Genomic DNA, 21050 nt, shown 5'->3' on the forward strand with positions numbered 1-21050 from the left:
TACTCGAGTCAAATGTACGCATCGATGAGGTTTGAGAGGAAGACCCATCACTCAGCTGACCCCCCATACATAAGGCGCTTCTTGAAAATGGGTCCCAGACGGACTCAACGGGTAAGATTCGGCAATCTTTGGCAGCGTCCTCCCCTTCTATAGGGGCAGGAATCGTGCTTCTGGACGTCTCAGGGACCACGCTTACCTCGGATGCAGCTGTCCCTATATCCCCCAACTGTCTGGAAGAGGGGGGACCTTTAGCTGTCGCTTCCGGGGGCAGGTCAACTGGTTTCCCTGCCTGCAACCTGGCAGGTACTCACATCGGCACCCCCGCTGCCACCTCCGAGTACGCCCTACGTCTCTTGGTGAGCGCTGCCGCTCCGCCCGGGACCTCTGCCTCAGGTACAGGCTGACCCAGCATCTCTTGCAGGTCAGTAGGATCAGCTTCATCCGAACTACCCTGCGCCCTAGTCTCCTGGGGGGGACTCTTTTGTCCGCTGATCACTGGCTCTGCGTTTTTGCCGCCTCTGCTCTTTAGGGTCACCTGTTTGCGGGGGTCTGCTGGAGGTATCCATTTCGTCTTGCTCACCTCCTTGGGGTTCCTCTCCTTGTACGGGGGTGATCTGGCCTGCGGGCCGCTCGGGACGCCTTGGCCGGTCCTCGGGTTGTTCCAACTCTTTAGATCTGTGGGGACAAGTAGCATAGAGGTGACCAACTCGGCTGCAAAAACGGCACCTTTTCCCCAGAGGGCAAGTTTTGGTCTCGTGCTCAGAGCTGCCGCAGTTCCTACAGTTGCTGTCACAAGACTCCTTGGTGTGACCGTACTTTTGGCACTTCCTACAGAATGGAGGCATCCCTGAAAAATAAAAGTCTCCGGCCATATCACCTATTTTAAAACGTGCTGGCGGCAACATTATCCCTCCTGTAAAATTGGCATCTTTATAACATGTTACATTGAATCTCCACTTTGAGGTCCATACACCAACCTCATTCATGACTTTGCCAATACATTTCACAGTTTTAAAATAAGGGAATAAAAAGGACATCACTTCTTTTAAGTCGGCAAAAGGGCAGTACATCTTTATAACTATCATTTTAGTGATGTCCATAACGTGCTCATAAAAATCAACACCGTCCAGTCTTGTGTCATTTTTTACCGTATAAGCCGCCAGCAGATCTCGGAATACTCCATTCTGTATGAAAGTAACATCATATGTCCTCCTTCTTGGGAAATCCTGCACCGCCAAAATTTCTCACTTCTGGATGTTGAAGATACCAACAAGTACGGTCTCCACCACGAATTTTAAGCCGCAGGTCGTCGCCTTCTCCTCCGATAATACTACACGAATCGTGTTTTTAATCCGGGCATAAGCCGGTATCTCACATGGATCCTCGTCCATGGTGAGTAAGGTTTTAGGAATCGGTCACACTACTCAGCGCAACGTCGGTCGAAACCTACACGGGGGTATATGGATCGCAACCCGTTGCTCAGGACTAAGCCTCTCTCCCAAATAGCAGCACGGGGGTGAAATCCAGGTGAACCTGGACGATCCCCCGAGGCCGAGAGAGAGGGTACCTGAGCACCTCCCAACCAAGACCATGCAGCACTGACTACAAGTAACCAGCACTACACTTGATCTCAGCCAGAAGGCCGAGACTTTTAATAAGTCAATACTATACTTGCGGTGAAGGACTGTAATAGCTGTCATTCCTCCACACACTTATTAAAGAGAACCGGTCACCAGGTCCTAATATTTAATTTACATATATTACCTTTAGCCCGCTCACTCCCTCTTCCCATCACCTTTTTTTTTTTTGCTCTGCGCTCCCCTTTTCTGTGAATAAATGTCCCCGTTCTTTTTTCACCCAATATGGTAAATTACTGTAGTTAGCCAATGGGGTGTTAACTACAGTAAATCTGCCTGGGTGGAGCCATCTTCTTTGCATATGATGCCAAGTCTTGCCTTTAAAGAGGCTCTGTCACCACACATGCACATGCAATAGGAGATAGGGATTTGATAATCTGACGACAGAGCCTCTTTAAGTAATCCAACCTGGTCTCGCGAGGAAAAGACCTCATCAAACCTATTTTCCTCTCACTGATGAAAATGTGCTTGATGTGCAACCACTCAACTTGGGTGTGGATCTTCAACTTTACTCAGTTTTTTTTTTTTTTTTATGAAAGCTTCAACCAGAGCCCAAAAGGAGTAGGCTGAATTGGGCAGGCTCGGGCAACACGCGGCACATTCGGGTTATCGCTTCTCGGCCTTTTGGCTAAGATCAAGTGTAGTACCTGCTCAAGCTGAGGTTCGTAATCATCCCTGCCGGTGGTTGATGGGCCATTGTAGGGGGATGACAGAACGCTGAGGTGAGGGCAGGGAACCACAACGGTCATCGCTCTGGTGTACGCATTTGGTTTAAAGGTACCATTTGTAGGTGACCAGGCGACCGCCGGATCGAGGTCATTAGGTCGGGTAGTTTGGAAGCCCGAGTTGCTATGTGCCCCAGGGCTGGTGACCCTGGGGTGCCCTAACTCACTGGGGGTGGGATCCCACTGAGTGAAGGCACATTTGCACGCACTCTCTTTCACGCTATATGAGCACACACCTTTATTCTCCCGGCCTTCTGGCTGGGAGATGAGGAATTTTTTATACCTGGCGGATGTCCAGGCTGTATCACAGCGCACATCCACTTATTTAATTTTGTTTTTCACTGTGTGTTTGTCACGTTTTGTCACAAGGATTTTGGGATGCGGTGCCCTTTTGGGACCCTCCTGAGGTCTAGGGGGAAAATGTGTGGCCATCTGGTTCCGTTTTCCCCTGCAACCCGGTCTCCCTTCTTCGGAGGGGAGGTGCACCTTTGATGCAGGCTCCAAGGTGGACACTGGGGTGGCAGCCCAGGTAGAAGCCTTGGAGTGTTGTTGGGTCTCCCTAAGCTTCGGCGAGGGGGGATCATCGATCCTTGATCCTCTAGGCCTAAGGCTTGGAGGGTCGAAGAATGGTTATGCGGGGCCTCTCTCTTTTTAAGAGAAGGGCTGCGATAGACTGCATCCTTGTGCACTTTTTGTGTGGCACCTCTGCACTTTTTATGCACTTGGGTGATACAAAAGCACGACTCGGGCTTTCAAAAAAAATAATAATAAATCTGTTCTTATCAGTCCTTGTAAGGATAGATAGCTCGGAGAACCACTGGGGGCAATTAACACTAGCTTAACGATCCAAGAGCGTTCCAGACGAAGCCGACGACGATCCAGAAGGGAGAAGCCGCCATCGGGGAAGAAGCTTCGGGAGATCGCTGCCGGGAAGAAGAAGGAGAACTGCGACAGAGACCTTCGGAGAAGAGCCGCTGCTCAAGGGGATCTTCGAAGAAGCTCGGCCGCAGAAGAAGCTCGACGAGGAACTGCTGCGGAAGAAATTTCGTGGAAGAACCTCGGCCAGCAAGGAGAAGATTTGCATAGCTCCGCCCCCTTCGGGAAAGAGCTATCGAAGATCCTCCCCAAGCGACAGGAACAGCTGGAAAAAGCCATGGCCTCAACCAGCAACCGTGCCACCCGGAAGGAGAAGGCTAATGTACCAGGTGAGCAGACCCAGGCCAGGACATCTCCTCCTCAAGCCAACAGGCCACCAGGAAGCCGAACCAGGCTGCTCCAACCATGGAGCCCTGGATGAAGCAGACGGTGGCCCTGAAGCTGAAGGAGGTGGACGGGAGAGTGCCGGTCATGACGGAAGAAGTGTTCTGCCAGAAGATGCTCCTGGACCAGGGCTTCTCTAAGCCGGAGACCATCAGCATCCAGGCCTTCATGACCGGGATGTTCTTCGTGACCTTCGCATCGATCAACATCTGCAGAAGGTACTGGGAAATTTCGTGGAAGAACCTCGGCCAGCAAGGAGAAGATTTGCATAGCTCCGCCCCCTTCAGGAAAGAGCTATCGAAGATCTTCCCCAAGCGACAGGAACAGCTGGAAGAAGCCATGGCCTCAACCAGCAACCCTGCCACCCGGAAGGAGAAGGCTGATGGACCAGGTGAGCAGACCCAGGCCAGGACATCTCCTCCTGAAGCCTCCTCAAGCCAACAGGCCATCAGGAAGCCGAACCAGGCTGCTCCAACCCTGGAGCCCTGGATGAAGCAGACGGTGGCCCTGAAGCTGAAGGAGGTGGACGGGAGAGTGCCGGACATGACGGTAGAAGATGCTCCTGGACCAGGGCTTCGCTAAGCCGGAGACCATCAGCATCCAGGCCTTCATGACCGGGATGTTCTTCGTGACCTTCGCATCGATCAACATCTGCAGAAGGTACTGGGAGATGGTGAAAGCGGCGAGGCCTGAATCCCCTTTCTCCCGCTTCTTGGGCAACTCCCCTGTCCAAAGAGAGGAAAGGCGGGTGACGGTCTCAATGCGGAACCCACACACCCCCGGCAAAGACATCACCACGCTCCTGAAGCGGTTCTGCACAGTGGTGAGGGAACCCACCCACATCCTGAACGGACTCGGCTTCTGGACTGGCAAGTGGTCGGTAATCGTCTGACTCAACAAGGATTCAAGCGCGGAAGACGGCCTCCAGCACCTGCCCCAGTCATTCTCGCTGGGCAACTCCTACGGCCTCATCTACTACCCGGACATGCCGCAGATCTGCAGGAGATGCAGCAAGAAAGGTCATTCGATGAAGGACTGCAAGGAGCACGCCTGCAAGAACTGCCGGGTAACAGGACACGAGACCAAAGACTGCCCGAAACGGACAATGTGCAACCTCTGCGGACAAGCAGCCCACTCTTACAAGGACTGCCCGAAGAGGGATCGATCCTGGGCAACTGTAGCAGTGAAAGCTCCAGCCAGAGGGAACCCCGCCCCAGCCAGAGCTCCAGCGGCACAGAAGACCGGGAAAAAGAAGGATGGTAAGAAGACGACAGTCCCTCCCCCCCTCTCCCGGCCCTCCCTCGCCCTACCCTTCCCACTCTCCCTCGCCCGGCCCTCCCCACCCCCCCGTCCCCAACCCCTGTCACCCCCACTGAGGCTCTCACCTTCTCCTACCCACCCATCTCAGTGGTCCTGTCACCTGCACCTCTCCCAACCCAGCCTCCCTTCTCCCCAGATCCAGCAGCACTAACATCTTCCCCTCCAGCTGCTGGAGTCCTCTCCCTGGAGGATTTTCCCCCTCTTGTCTCCTCAGGTGCCATCCAGAGGAAGAGAAAGGTGAGGGACAGCCCAGCTGCTGATTCCTCAAAGCGAAAAGTTGTGGAAATCTGCGAAGGTTCCCTTGCGCAGCAGGAGGAAATGGAGCAGATGGTGGAGGAACTCGTGTCTGAACCTGAGGTCATCGACTTCACAACAGACATCCAGGTGGCTTCAATCCTGGAACAATTTATGGCAGAGAGCCTGCTGGATCTTTCGGACCCGCCAGGCGAGGAGGATTCGCCTGACCGGACTGGTAACTAAGGTGTATCGTTTGCACTAACCTTCTTTATTCTCCCCCATGGCTGCTAAACTTAACATCTTTAGCCTCAATGTGAGGAGTGTTAGAGATAGGACTAGATGTCAGATGGTGCTAACTTTTCTTTCCAAGCAGTCGAGTGATATATTTATGCTGCAGGAATGTACTCTCCCCTCTTCCAGGTCATATCATCACCTGGCCAGGCAGTGGATCCATGGCCCGTCCTACTGGTCTGGTGGGGGCGACTGTAAGTCTGCAGGGGTTGCCATCCTGATTAGGGCAGGCGTATTTACTGTTGACTCTGTCCAGGAGCTCGTCTGCGGCCGCTTGTTGGTCGTAGACGGTTCCTGGGCAGGAGAGCCGATTAGGCTCATCAACGTGTACGCTCCCCCTATGAAGGCTGAGCGCCTGGAACTATTCCAGACCCTGCGGACACAGCTCGCCACCACTAGGGCAGTGGTGATGGCCGGGGACTTCAACTGCCCCATCGAAGAGGATGGACGAAGTTCCGGCACTTCAATCAAGCTGGATGTCAGTTCCAAACTGCTTATCGAGATGGTAACCGAAGCATCCTTGCAGGACATTGTGGGCTCCATGGGGATCGGCTCTGTGAACTATTCATGGAGCCGACCCGATGGCTCACTTCGTTCTCGGATTGACTTTGTGTTCACCTCCCGGGCAGTCAAGCAGCATGGGCACTCCATGGTCCCCTGCTTCTTCTCTGACCACAGGGCCATTCTCTTCCAGGGTGCCATCGGCCACGGTTTTCCTCCCAGCCCTGGCTCCTGGAAGCTGAATTGTGCCCTGCTGGAAAGAGAGGAGGTACTGGCGGAACTTAGAGATGCCTATATTGTTTGGAGGAATGATAAAGTTTTCTTTGACAAAACCTGTGACTGGTGGGAATATGTTAAAGTTGAATTTCGTTGTTTCTTTCAGGCAAAAAGTCGCCAACAGGCGTGTGAGAGGAAGAGAGACTTCAGAGAGATGCAGCGTCAGCTGCGATCCCTGCAAGACCTCCTTCAATGCGGCTGGGACGTCAGGAAGGAGCTGGAGGAAGCCAAAAAAGGCCTGAAAAGGCACTTTGAGGAGGAATCCAAGCGAATTGTCTTTCGTTCCAAGGTGGAGAACCTGGAGAAGGGTGAGAAATGTAACTCGTTCTTTTTCAGGAAACTCCATGCCGGCCACACGCCCCTGAAGGAACTCCGAGATGAGACCGGAAACATGCATTCTGGGAAGAAGGAGGTGATGGGAGTCGTCACAGACTACTACCGAAGCCTCTACTCCCGGAAAACCACTGACCCCGAAGCCGCCGATAAATTCCTGTCAGGTATCACTAATCATCTTGATCCTGCAGGTACGGAGGCTATGGATGTACCCCTGACGGTGGAGGAACTGCTCTCTGCCGCTAAATCCTTCAGACCCGGCAGGACCCCGGGCAGTGATGGTCTCCCAGCAGAGCTCTATGTAGCGCTGGGGGACTTGATCTGTCTGGACCTGCTGGAGCTCTATGAGGAGATGGTGGTGGAGGGTAGAATGCCACCGTCCTTGAGAGAAGGCATGATCACGATCTTGTATAAGCGGAAGGGGGAGAGATGTGACCTGAAAAACTGGCGTCCCATCTCTCTCCTGAACGTGGACTACAAGATCCTCACCAAAGTATTGGCCAACAGACTGAAGGTTGTCATCGGACGGATCATCGGATCGGACCAAACCTGCGGCATTCCTGGCCGTAGGGTGGCCGACAGTCTTGCCCTGGTGAGGGACACGGTGCATTACATGCAAAGCCGCCGTACACACACGGCCCTGGTCAGTCTGGATCAGGAGAAGGCTTTTGACCGGGTCTCTCACGAATTCATGGGTAAGGCTCTGCGTAGGCTGCGGCTTGGCATGTTGTTCTGTTTGTATGTTAACCTGATGTATTGCGACATTTACAGCTCGGTGCTGGTGAACGGCTGGAAGACTGACCCCTTTCCTGTATCGTCGGGGGTTAGACAAGGCTGTCCTCTTTCACCTCTCCTTTTTGTTTGTGTTATAGAGCTCTTCGCAGAGGCTATCCGGCAGAATGGAGAGATCAGAGGGATCACCGCACCAGGTCCAGGACACTTCGAGGTCAAATGCTCGCTGTACATGGACGACGTGACCGTCTTCTGCGCTGACCAGAGTTCGGTGACTGCACTCGTCCAGACCTGCGAGGAGTTCGGACGCGCTTCAGGGGCAAAAGTCAACTGCGGGAATTCGGAAGCCATGCTCTTCGGAAAATGGTACCTGCCTTCTCCTGCCTCCTTCCCGTTTACTATAAAGCCGGACTTCATCAAAATTATGGGAGTCTGGTTCGGTAAGGAAGGTGCAGCCCTAAAGTCGTGGGAAGAACGCTTGGCCAAAGTCAACCAAAGGATCGGACTGTGGAGTTTCAGACAACTCACTATTGAGGGCAAAGCAATGGTCCTGCGTAACGAAGTCTTGCCTGTGCTACAATACACTGCACAGGCATGGCCCCCTCTTGCCATGGTCTCGAGGGCCATTACCAGGACTGTGTTTTGCTTCATCTGGGGCTCGAAAATGGACAGAGTAAAGCGGACTGTTATGTACAAGGAGCCCCGCAAAGGTGGGAAGGGTATACCCGACATTCCCACTGCTGCGGATCGCTTTTGTATGTGACTGTGTTCGTAGGACTCTGAGGACAGCAAACGGCTCTGCGGGCAAGGCCATGTCCCGCTACTTCCTCCTTCCCATCTGGCGAGGTTTTGGCTGGGACAAGTGGGACAGCTCCTTCCCTTACAACTGGCACGCTCCCTGGTTCTACGGAGATGTTGTCCGGTTTGTGAGGGAGCATCAGCTGGAGGGTCTTAAGCCCGACTTGTGGAAACCTAAGACGATCCACAAGCACATCAGAGCAAAAGACTCACTGGAGTCTGTTCTAGGGCTTCATGCTGACACGTTGGAGACTGTTTGGACTAACGTGTCATCTGGCAGGTTGACCAACGGGCACAAAGACATTTCATGGATGGCCATCCAGGGAGGACTGCCTCTTAGGTCATTCATGCATGCCCGCAACCTGTGCAAGACCCGGTACTGCCCCAGGTGCCCCTTCACGGAGGAAACATCTTTGCACACTTTCTGGCAGTGCCCCTTTGCACAGGGTCTGTTGAAAGCCTTGGAACATGAACTCAAGGACTCAGTCCCCAGGAACAGACTGTCGTACCGCTCGGTACTTTATGGACTATTTCCTGGGAATACCGCCGGATGGAGCAATCCAGGAAGCCTGGCGCCTTATGAACTGCTTTAAGGACGCTATATGGTTCGCCAGGAATCGTCTGATTTTGCGGAGAGAGAGTGTGTCCATCCAGGACTGCCGCAGGCTGATCCACAGCCTGCTCAGAGACTATTCCACCTGGGACAGCCCGGACGTCGATGAGGAAGAGGACTGATACTCCCCTTCCCCCCACTCTCCCTTCTTGTGTGTTGTCTTTCAATAAAGCTTCGGGCCTGTGATTTCCCCCTTCCCTATCCCCTCCTACCCACCCCCCTATCCCTTCACTTGTCTGTAATGCTTTGTTGTTTGGCTTTAGTGAATGCAAGAATGTTAGTGTAGCGTGTGGTGTAATGTATAGCATAGGCTAGCCTGTACTGTGTATTATACTGTCATGTTATGTTTGACGACTGTTATTATTTATTATTTGCTGCTTCATGGCTTGCGCTGCGTCGCAGTAATGTTTGTATGATGACGATTGATTGTCAATAAAGCATTTTTCAATCAAACCAGAGCCCAATTCTAGTGAAGTGATCATTTTAATCTGTTATGTGATTTAATGTATGTCATGGGGTTCATTAAGTTAATACACGATCAACGGAGCCAGTGACGACAGGGCAACTCCAACAGGGTTTATTGTATCCAATGCTGACAGAACAACTCACGTTCAATGCAGGAACAACACACAGTTCACAAAATCAGGTAGTCACAGGAACATCTTCAGAGCGCCAGCCTCAACTTCAGCTCTCCTGAAGGTCTAAATTCAGAAGATCTCCATCCTCCCCAGGACAAGCCCTTATATCCCCTCACGGGGGGGAGGAACCTCTTGGCAGTTTCTAGTCACCATCATTATAATGACTTTAGTTTGTGACTCTACTGTCTGTATGTGAGTTGTGGTCCTTTGTGCTATCATGTGTATTGCCACAGCCGGGATGAGAACACAATGTGGGAGATAATTGGATCACCTTTGTTTGCTGGTCTGCACCTGAGCTGAATATAACTGTGGTGCCTCCTGATGAGGCCCTGTGGAGACTGGACAGTGAGAACACTTTATGTCTTGTGGACTGTACCTCTGACTCGTCTGATTGTCCATAGGCTGGAGACACGACCTGTGGTACTTCATTACAGAGTCATTCCTCTCTGCTGAGGGCTCACAATAAACCACACATAATGCACCATCACAACCTCTCCCCTCATATAATAAGTGAGCTGGCCATGTGGCCTCCACAGGCCGCTGGCCACCTCACTCATAAGCCTCTTATTACAGTTCAATAAGAACAGTCCACAGGCTGTAAAGAAAGTCCAATGCACATGAACATCCGGGGCAAAGAGCAATGTCTGGAAACACAATCACAAGGTTCAAGAAATTTCCACAAAAAGTTCCACGTCATCTGTTCATTTTGGAAGACCTGATCCGGTGGCTTCCAGGATAGTCCAGCCCGTGAGATTTAGTCTCTGGGGTCAGGGGGTTTCTTGGGACCTTTTATCCATTTTACAGGTTTCTGCAGACTCCGCATGGTCCATCCCACCACAATATATTGGGTAATGCTGGCCTACTCTCTGACCCATCACCCAGGCAAATATCATACGAGAAAATACAGTCACTGTTCAGAATTGTAGTGAGTCCAGAGAAGTTGGTGGCAGAAGATGGGGAGATAGAAGTCCAATTGGTTTGAGAAAACAAGGGCCATATTTATAAAGGGCCTGAAGTCTCACCATCATGAAGGTCATCACTGCTGTTGGGACCAGTGTCTTGTTGTCCTCCGCAGACCTGCTCCTCCAATGCTCCTTCTTCCACCTTAGAACTTGCTGACTCTCCAGTGTTCTCTTCATCCATGTCGGAAGACTGTGTGCCTGGAGAGTCCATACTGACTGCAACATCCACAACATCATTGGACAAAGACAAATCAGAGCTCAAGGTAACAATACAGCTGGATTCCTCAACCTCTGGGAAATCCTGGGATGAAGGGAATGCAGGAAACACATCGCCAGGAGAAGCACAAACACCATTGCTCACTAGCGGGTCTGTTTTGTGTGTCTTAACCTTAGTTGGGCTTTCAGAACTGGTACTGGGGATCTCAATGCTAAAGGTTTCAGGAGGTCCAGTGCTAGTTACATCTCCTGCGTCTTCATCCTCCACACCAGCGCTAGTTTTTGCTCCTGTATCCTCATCATCCACAGGATTTGTCTCTGTAGATATAGTGACATCCTCTGTATGCATTCCTTCCAGTCCTGAATTAAAGGGAATGTGTTGTTAGCAAAAAATGTATTTTTTTTTTTAGTTAAACAATTAGTGTGTAGGTGATTAAACATTGTTCTAATTTTTTTTTTTTTTTTCACGAGTCAGGAAATATTATAAATTAGATTCTAATTTATAATATTTCCCAGCACTGGTCACTAGATGGAGCAATTCCCAAAATTGCAGCATTGCATGTGGTAAAGCAACCACATTGCTTTATGCTGCAAAATTGGAAAAAAATCCCTCGCTCTAGTGAGCTCACAGAATCCCCCCCTCCTTTATCCTGGCTAGTGCCGGGAGAAACGAGGGGATTGAACGGTCAAACCTCCTACACTGTGTGTCGCCATTTTTTGAGCTAACACACAGTGTAGTAGGTTTACATACACTAGTAAAAACACACTGAAACACGAACATACATAGAAATCACTTACCTGCTCCTGCCGCCGCCGCTCCCTCCGGTCCGTCCGCTGCCGCTGCTCCAAGTGCACAAGTCCGGAAGCCGCGACCGGAAGTAGTAATCTTACTGTCCGGCCGCGACTTCCGGTCTACAGGAAAATGGCGCCGGACGGCGCTCAGTTCAACTTGGACTATGTGGGAGCGGCGCATGCGCCGTTCCCACACAGACGGCGTACACCATAGTGGATGGAACGGGCCCCGTTCGCATTCACTATGGGACTGTAGCTGCCGTATTCCATGTCTGTATGTGTCGTTAATCGACACATACAGAAATGGAGTAAAAAATGGCAGCCCCCATAGGGAAGAAAAAGTGTAAAAATAAAAAAAAGTAAAACACAAACACACAAATAAATATAAAAGTTTTTAATAAAAGACTAAAATCAAACTGATGTTAAAAAAAATTTTTTCGTGACACTGTTCCTTTAAGTTCAGAATCTTTTCCCTCTTCCTGGTGCTCCCATGTCTTATGGTTTAAGCTGCCCACAGATTTCACATCACTCACCTCAGGACACTCTGAAGCTTTCTCTGGAGATCTGTAGCGATCCGAGCCTGGAGCAGCAGCACAATCCTTATAACACTTTGCTGGCCATTCACACCATGTTTGCGGCACCACTCGCTCCGCTGTTGCCAGACACCAATTCCAGTCCCAGTCCCAGAACTTATCATCCTTGGAGGCCAAACATCCCAGGACATCCATGGTCTCCTGGTGCAACTCCCTAGCTCGCACAAGAACTTGTTCCTTCCTTGCCATAGTCAGAGCCACTGGCGTAGCTATAGGGGTCGCAGCGGTCGCAATTGCGACCGGGCCCCGGAGCCAGGGGGGCCCACGGCCCCCCGCACCACATCAATAAAAAGTTACTATAGTAACTCGGGCCGCGGGCCCCTGTTACTATAGTAACATACTTTACGTACCTTCCTGGTTCCGGATCGCAGCGGAGGTCCTGACGTCAAGCTCTGTGCGCAGCGCATGACGTCACAGCGCAATGCGCCGCGCACCGCATCGAGACGACAGAACTCCCGCCGCGGCCGAAGAGGAAGGTAAGGTTAGCCCTGACTGGCGGGGTGCGACTCCCGGGACCCGCCAATCAGCTGTTTTGAAGGGGCCGCAGCACTCGTACGAGAGCTGCTCCCCTTCATTCCTGTCACTTCATTCCGGTCACACTGTGAATCCGTGTCGGCGATTCACAGTGTGAGCGAGTAGTGAAATGAAGGGGAAGCAGCTCTCGTACGAGTGCTGCGGCCCCTTCAAAACAGCTGATTGGCGGGTCCCGGGAGACACATCAGCTATTGATGGCCTATCCTGAGGATAGGCCATCAATGTTTAGGGACTGTACAACCCCTAAGCCTACGATGTAGCAGGCTTAGGGGGCCCGTGAGACAGGATCACAGATTGTGTGATCCTGTCTGCTGGGCCCTGTATCTAAGCCAATCAGATGGTAGGCTTAGATACATGGCCCATGCGTTATCCTGTCTGCTGGGCCCTGTATCTAAGCCAATCACATGGTAGGCTTAGATACATGGCCCATGCGTGATCCTGTCTGCTGGGCCCTGTATCTAAGCCAATCACATGGTAGGCTTAGATACATGGCCCATGTGTGATCCTGTCTGATGGGCCCTGTATATAAGCCTACCACACTGTAGGTTTAGATACAGGGCCCCAGCACACAGTAATCTTATACTGTATAAGATTACTATCTGCTGGACCCTGTATCTAAGCCTACGTTGTGGTAGGCTTAGATACAGGGTCCCACAGACAGTATCACGCATGGGCCCTGTATCTAAGCCTAACACACGTGTTACTAATCATTTTTTGTGTGTTTTCTTACAGGTTCGGTCGTTGGACTACGTCAGATTCCAGGACTACTTCGATGACAGCTTTTTTTTTTATTATCAATAAAATGGTTAATGAGGGCTGTGTGGGGGTTTTTTTTATTTCAATAAAATATTTTTTCTACGTCTTTGTGTTTTTTTTTTTAAACTATATTACTACCGCCTTAGTAATGGCCGCCGGCTGATTGACAGCGTCCATTAATAAGGCGGGGCTTAGTGTTAGCCGATGCAGAGGCGAACACTAACCCCCATTATTACCCCGGTACCCACCGCCACCTGGGGTGCTGGGAAGAGCCGGGTACGATCCAGTACCTGACCATCTGTAGTGATGGTCGGCCACTGGGGTGGCCACAGGCTGGTATTATCAGGAGGGGAAAGGCCAAAAACAGTGGCCCTTCCTACCCTGGTGATGCTAGGCTGCTGCTGCTTTATTGTATCTGGCTGGTTATGAAAAATGGGGGGGGGCCCCACGTCATTTAAAAAAATAAAAAATAAATAATAATTGGAAAGAACGATGTGGGGTCCCCCCCAATTATCATAACCAGCCAGATACAACACAGCAGCAGCAGGCAGCATTACAAGGGTGGGAAGGGCCACTGTTTTTGGCCTTCCCCAGCCTAATACTACCAGCCTGCGGCCACCCCGGTGCCTGCCCGTCTGTACAGATGGTCGGGTACTGGTTCGTACCCGGCTCTTCCCAGCACCCCTGGTGGCGGTGGGTACCGGGGTAATAATGGGGGTTAGTGTTAGCCTCTGCACCGGTTAACATTAAGCCCCGCCTTAGTAATGGAGGTTGTCAATCAGCCAGCGGCCATTACTAAGGCGGTGATAATAAAGTTTAAAAAGATACAAGCACATAGAAAAAATATTTTATTGAAATAAAAAAACACAACCCTCATTAACCATTTTATTGAGAATAAAAAAAACGCCGTCATTGAAGTCCTCGAATCCGAAGTCCAACAACCGAACCTGTAAAAAAACACAAACACACAAAAATAATCAGTAACACATAAAGAAGCAAAATTATTATTCTTACCTATCCTGGGTCCAGTGCTGGAGCCGCAATGTCAGCGAGCTGAGCCCTGTATCTAATCCGATCATGTGTGATACTGTCTGCTGAGCTGTGTATCTAATCCAATCATGTGTGATACTGCCTTCTGAGCCACTGTATCTAATCCTATCATGTGTGGTACTGTCTGCTGAGCCACTGTATCTAATCCTATCATGTGTGATACTGTCTGCTGAGCCACTGTATCTAATCCTATCCATAGTTTATAGGGTCGTAGTGCTATAGATATGCTATGCTGTCTCATATACACATTTTTTTTTGGGCGGACACATATGTATTGGGGCTATTCCCCTGACATTTTAAGCCCTGAGGGTATGTTCACACGGCAGCGTGTGTTACGGCTGAAATTACGGTGCTGTTTTCAGGAGAAAACAGCACCGTAATTTCAGCCGTAATGGCATGTGCAGGCGTCTTTCGCTGCGTCCATTACGGACGTAATTGGAGCTGTTTTTCTATGGAGTCAATGGAAAATGGCTCCATTTACGCCTGAAGAAGTGACAGGCACTTCTTTGACGCGGGCGTCTTTTTTACGTGCCGCCTTTTGACAGCGGCGCGTAAAAAAAATGCTTTTGAGCCGCATTTTCGGACGTAATTCAATGCTAAAACGCCCGAATTACGTCCGTAAATAGGGTGTATGAACCCAGCCTTACTGACGCCCCCGGCTGCTAGTGCTGCATTGTTGGGTCACTTAGGAGACCCAGTGATGCAGCTGAAAGCTGCGGACCGTCGGTCATGAGAAGTTTGCGGGGGGGGGGGGGGCTGTAAGAATATTTGCATCGGGCCCATGAGCCTTTAGCTACGCCCCTGGTCAGAGCCTTATCCCAAGCCCAGCGTTCAATGTCTTCTGTAAACTTTGGTCCAAGGCAGTCCATTGCCTCCTGGTAAAATACAATTGCTCTCCTCACGATAGACATGCTGGTGTTCAGACCTCTGTCCATCTCTCCTGCACTCTGTTGATCCTACTTCTGACACCAGTTGACATGGGGTTCGTTAGGTTAATACACGATAAACAGAGCCAGAGACGACAGGGCATCTCCAACAGGGTTTATTGCATCCAATGTTCACAGAACAAGTCGAGTTGTCATGGGGTTCGTTAGATTAATACATGATCAACAGAGCCAGAGACGACAGGGCAACTCCAACAGGGTTTATTGCATCCAATGTTCACAGAACAAGTCGCCTTTACTGCAGGAACAACACACAGTTCACAAAATCAGGTAGTCACAGGAGCATCTTCAGAGCGCCGGCCTCAACTTCAGCTCTCCTGAAGGTCTAAATCCAGAAGATCTCCATCCTTCCCAGGACAAGCCCTTATATCCCCTCACAGGGGGGGAGGAACCTCTTGGCAGTTTCTAGTCACCATCATTATAATGACTTTAGTTTGTGACTCTACTGTCAGTATGTGGGTTGTGGTCCTTTGTGCTATCATGTGTATTGCCACAGCCGGGATGAGAACACAATGGGGGAGATAATTGGATCACCTTTGTTTGCTGGTCTGCACCTGAGCTGAATATAACTGTGGTGCCTCCTGATGACCCCCTGTGGAGACTGGACAGTGAGAACACTTTATGTCTTGTGGACTGTACCTCTGACTCGTCTGATTGTCCATAGGCTGGAGACACGACCTGTGGTACTTCATTACAGAGTCTTTCCTCTCTGCTGAGGGCTCACAATAAACCACACATAATGCACCATCACATTGTATATGTAATAATTTCAGTCATGATGCCATAACCAAGTCAGAAGAATCCTATCAATTGTCCATACAATTCTAAACTGAAAGCAACACTATAGTAAGCACAAGCAAACCTACAAGCATTTCCCATCTTAAAGGGAACCTGTCACCAGCATTTCACCTATTAAACCAGCAATACCTGGTGGTAGAGGGTGAAAAATCATTTATATATAACCTATAATTGTCTGCTTAGTCGGCTCTGTAGCTTTAATATTCAGCTTTTTAGTCTTCCCACACATGCTAATGAGCATAAAAGAGTCAAATCTTCATTTGAAAAGAGTCAAATCTTCCTTTGAAAAGAGTCAAATCTTCATTCCTCAAGTCTTTCCGAGTTTACCCCGCTTCCATACTTTTGATTGACAGCTCCTCGCCTTCCCCCAGCACACAAAATCCTGCGCTTGTGCATTGATGTCCTCTTCTGGTGTGTGCGCACAAATGGACACAGTATTATTACGATAAAAAGCGCAAAATGTTTGTAGACCGTTATTTACAGTCGGAGGAGTAGTTTAGGAGAGGGGATTACGGCAATAAACTTTTGATAGCAGCGGCCAGTGAGAGATAGGTAAAGTTCAATAGGTGAAATGCTTGTGACAGGTTCCCTTTAAGTCATTAGAAAGAGGAGCAGTGGGCAACTTTGCTTAAATGGGGCCAGCTGCAATACCAGACAGTGCATGGACAAAGAAAAGTCTGGTAAAAGTTAAAGGGGCCGCATTCTCATGATGGATGTGTTTCTAAACACTTGAATCCACACAAATCACATATGGAGAACACATCCCAATGATACACCATTATTGTTTGTATGCAAATCTTGGAGTTTTGCCACGTTCATTAAGATTTGCATAGCGGTTCAGTGCATCGGTAATGGAGTGGATGATCTTCCCTCCATTTGTCTTCAGATCTTGACTGTCGGGAGTCATGTCCATATGACTGAAGTGGGTCTTTGTGTTAGGATGGTTCTTGGAAACTGGGGAAAAGGAAATAATTTAGGTAGACATTAGCGAAAGTTTCAGGGGTAAAACCACTAAAGGGGGTTCCCCCCACATAAAAGTGATGGTATACCCAACTGATATAACTGATATGCCATCACATTGATCGGTGGGGGTCTGATTGTTGGGACTCTCACTGATCCTTATAATGAATGGGCTGCACTGCCATGTCCCCTTCAAAATGGAAAAAAATGGAAAAACAGTGTTGGGGACCCATTACTCAACTAGCACTGCAGCCTCCTTAATGTATGGAGCTTACTGATAAGGCATCACTTTATGATATGGGAAAACACCTTTAGGCTATGTTCACACGGAGTATTTTGGGGGAGGAATATCTGCCTCAAAATTCCGTTTGGAACTTTGAGGCAGATATTCCTCTCCCTGCACGCCGATTTTCACTGCGATTATCGCGCCGTTTTTCGCCCGCGGCCATTGAGCGCAATTGGAGGTCAGAGGCGGAAGCGCCCGAAGATAGGGCATGTCGCTTCTTTTTCCCGCGAGGCAGTTTTACTGCTCGCGGGAAAAAGACGCCGACGCCTCCCATTGAAATCAATGGGAGGCGTTCTCTGGCCGTTTTTGCCGAGTTTTGCGACGCGGTTTCCGCGTCAAAAAACTCGGCAAAATACCCCGTGTGAACATAGCCTTAGACTGGATTTACACAGAGTTGTGCTGCATTTTTGTGCATTTTTAGTGGTGTTTTTTTAGTGCGGTGAGATGATATGTAAATATCTATAGTAAGATATCAAATGCACTACACACAACTGCGTTTTGGTTTGAGGCAATTTTGTGGTCAGTGACGTATCAAAAGGCAGCATGCTCTAGGTATGTTTTTTTTCAGGTATTTTTCCCATATACATCTCTATAGAACTTCAAAAATACCATAAAAAAAATGAATGCACAAAATGACACTAAATGGGAAACGCTATAAAAAAGCCTCTAAAAACCATAATTAAAAAAAAAACATGTTACAATTGAAAAATGCTAGCATTTTTAAAAGCATTTTCTGGTGCCAAAAAAATTCTGTGTGTGAAGGTAGCTGTCACGGGCACAGGGTATATGGACCCACTAGGCCGCTCCGCCATAGCGGGGAGGCAGCTGACCAGGTCACAGTCTAAGCAGAAGTAAATGGTAGACAGTATGCTTGGGTACCTGAAATAGTCCGGGCGGTGGTTGTGGCTTCAGCACAGATGGAGACAGGTGCGGCAAGTGGCGCCAGACGTGGCGGGCAGTATCCAATGAGACTTGACGTGGCAGATGGCACTTGACGTGGCAGAAGACACTTGACGTGGCAGATGGCACTTGACGTGGCAGAAGACACTTGAGGTGGCAGATGGCACTTGACGTGGCAGATGGCACTTGACGTGGCAGATGGCACTTGACGTGGCAGAAGACACTTGAACGCGGGTAGGCACAGGAACAATACGGAATACAGGAACGGTAACAGGGCACGGGTAACAGCTGGAACGGGAGACACAAAGGAACCATTTGCGAGACAGACTGGGAAAGACTAACAACGCTCAGGCAAGGATTAGAAGGCCAGGGGCCTTCTTATAGACCAGGAAATCATGGCAGTTGATGGTGATGACGATTTCCTAATTGCGCGCGCTGGTCCTTTAAGGCCGGGCGCGAGCGTGCGCGCGCACCCTACGGGATCCAGCCGAATGGAGCGAAAGTGAGCGCTGGCATCTCCTAGCAGGGAGACGGAGGCCAGCGCTCACAGATCCATGGCTGCGGGCGTCGGGAGGTGAGTAAATCCGACGGCCCGCGGCCATGGGCGCTACAGTATCCCCCCTCTTACGCCCCCTCTTCTTGGGGCCAGAGTGAGAGAGGAACTTTTTAATAAGAGCAGGAGCACTGAGGTTCTCTTCTGGCTCCCAGGACCTCTCCTCAGGACCAAACCCTCTCCAGTCCACCAAATAGAAAGTTCTTCCTCCTACTCTCTTGCGGTGCAGGATCTCCTTTGCCTCAAATACAGCAGAAGGACCGCTGGGAGCAACTGTGGGACTAGAGGTCTTGCTGTAGCGGTTCAGGACCACTGGTTTCAGGAGGGACACATGGAAGGAGTTAGGGTTTCTGAGGGCAGGAGGCAGCCGCAGCTTATAGGTGACAGGGTTAATTTGTTGCAGGACCTCGAAAGGACCAAGGAACCTGGGAGCGAACTTGTATGAGGGCACCCTCAAGCGAATATTCCGAGAGGACAGCCAGACTTTAGTCCCCGGAAGATACTGAGGCGGCTCTCTTCTCCTAGTATCTGCCTTTCGCTTCATGCGTTCGACCGCCAGCAAAATAGAGGACCGGGTCTGTTGCCAGATTTGCAGGAAGTCCCCATATGCAGAGTCAGCAGCGGGTACCTGAGATGAAGTCGACACAGGAAGAGGGACTCTGGGATGTTGACTGTACACGATGTGAAACGGAGTGGAAGTGGTGGACTCACTTGTGTGGTTGTTGTATGAAAACTCCGCCCATGGAAGAAGCTGTACCCAGTTATCGTGCTGTGAAGAGATGAAGTGGCGGAGGTAATTTTCCATGATCTGGTTGATCCTCTCAACTTGCCCATTGGACTGGGGTGATAGGCAGAGGAAAAGTCCAAACTCACATCCAGGAGTTTACAGAGGGCTCTCCAGAACTTGGAGGTAAACTGAACCCCCCGGTCGGACACAATGTGAAGAGGCAAGCCATGCAAGCGGAAGATGTGCAGAATGAAGAGACTTGCCAGTCGAGGAGCAGAGGGTAGGCCGGTCAGCGGGATAAAATGTGCCATCTTAGAGAACCGGTCCACCACCACCCAGATGGTGTTGCATCCTGCTGAGAGAGGAAGGTCCGTGACGAAGTCCATAGCAATGTGCTGCCAGGGGGCACTGGGTACAGGCAGGGGTTGAAGCAGGCCGGCAGGCTTGCTGTGAGTCACTTTTTTGGAGGCACACACCGTGCAAGCAGAGACAAAGTCCAGAACATCCTTAGGTAGCGTGGGCCACCAGAAGTGATGAGCCACCAGGTCTTGGGTTTTACGGACACCGGCGTGCCCAGCCAGTTTAGAACTGTGTCCCCAGTGGAGAATTATTTTTCTGTCTGCCAACCGAACAAAAGTTCTCCCCGGAGGGATATTTCTAAGCTGCAGAGGATTGGCGGTGACAACGCAGGATGGGTCTATGATCGTCTGAAGGGACTCTACCGTGTCTTCCGTCTCAAATGATCTGGACAGGACATCGGCCCTCACATTCTTGTCAGCGGGACGGTAGTGGAGGAGAAATTGGAAATGGGTGAAGAACAGTGACCACCTGGCTTGACGAGGATTCAGTCGTTGTGCAGACTGAAGGTAAGTGAGATTCTTGTGGTCGGTGAAGATCAGGATGGGGTGAGCAGCGCCCTCCAGAAGATGTCTCCACTCCTCCAGGGCCAATTTGATAGCCAGTAACTCCCGATCTCCAATGGAATAATTGCGCTCAGCAGAGGAAAACAGTCTTGAGTAGTAGCCACATACTACTGCCTTTCCTTTGGAGCTCCCCTGGAACAGAAGTGCGCCTGCACCAACAGAGGAAGCGTCCACTTCCAGTGAAAACTGCCAGGATACGTCAGGGTGATGGAGGATTGAAGCTGAAGTGAAGGCTTTCTTGAGGCTAATGAATGCGGACTCTGCCTCTGGAGTCCACACCCTTCTTGGTAAGGGTAGAGATGGGGGCCGTCAGAGAAGAAAAGTTCGGAATAAACTGCTGGTAGAAATTGGCGAAACCCAGGAACCGTTGTATGGCCCTTAGGCCTTGAGGACGTGGCCATTCCAGGACAGACTTTAACTTCTCAGGGTCCATCTTAAGGCCTTGATCCGAGATGACATAGCCCAGGAAGGGCAAAGACCTCTTTTCAAAGGTGCATTTCTCTAACTTGGCATACAAGCGATTCTCTCTTAGTCGCAGGAGAACTTGACGAACATGCCTCCGATGGGTCATCAGATCTGGGGAGAAAATTAGAATATCGTCGAGATAAACTACAACGCACATATTGAGGAGATCTCGGAAGATGTCATTAACGAACTCCTGAAATACTGCGGGAGCGTTACACAGTCCGAAGGGC

At 50.3% G+C, this 21050-nt stretch overlaps 1 pseudogene; it reads left to right on the forward strand.

Annotated features, from left to right (window-relative positions):
* Nucleotides 1-2245: 2245 nt before the first annotated feature.
* On the forward strand, nt 2246-2311 carry LOC142747574 (U2 spliceosomal RNA; annotated as a pseudogene).
* Nucleotides 2312-21050: the final 18739 nt, after the last annotated feature.

The sequence above is a fragment of the Rhinoderma darwinii genome, chromosome 2 (genome assembly GCF_050947455.1).
Source record: "Rhinoderma darwinii isolate aRhiDar2 chromosome 2, aRhiDar2.hap1, whole genome shotgun sequence".
NCBI lineage: Eukaryota > Metazoa > Chordata > Amphibia > Anura > Rhinodermatidae > Rhinoderma > Rhinoderma darwinii.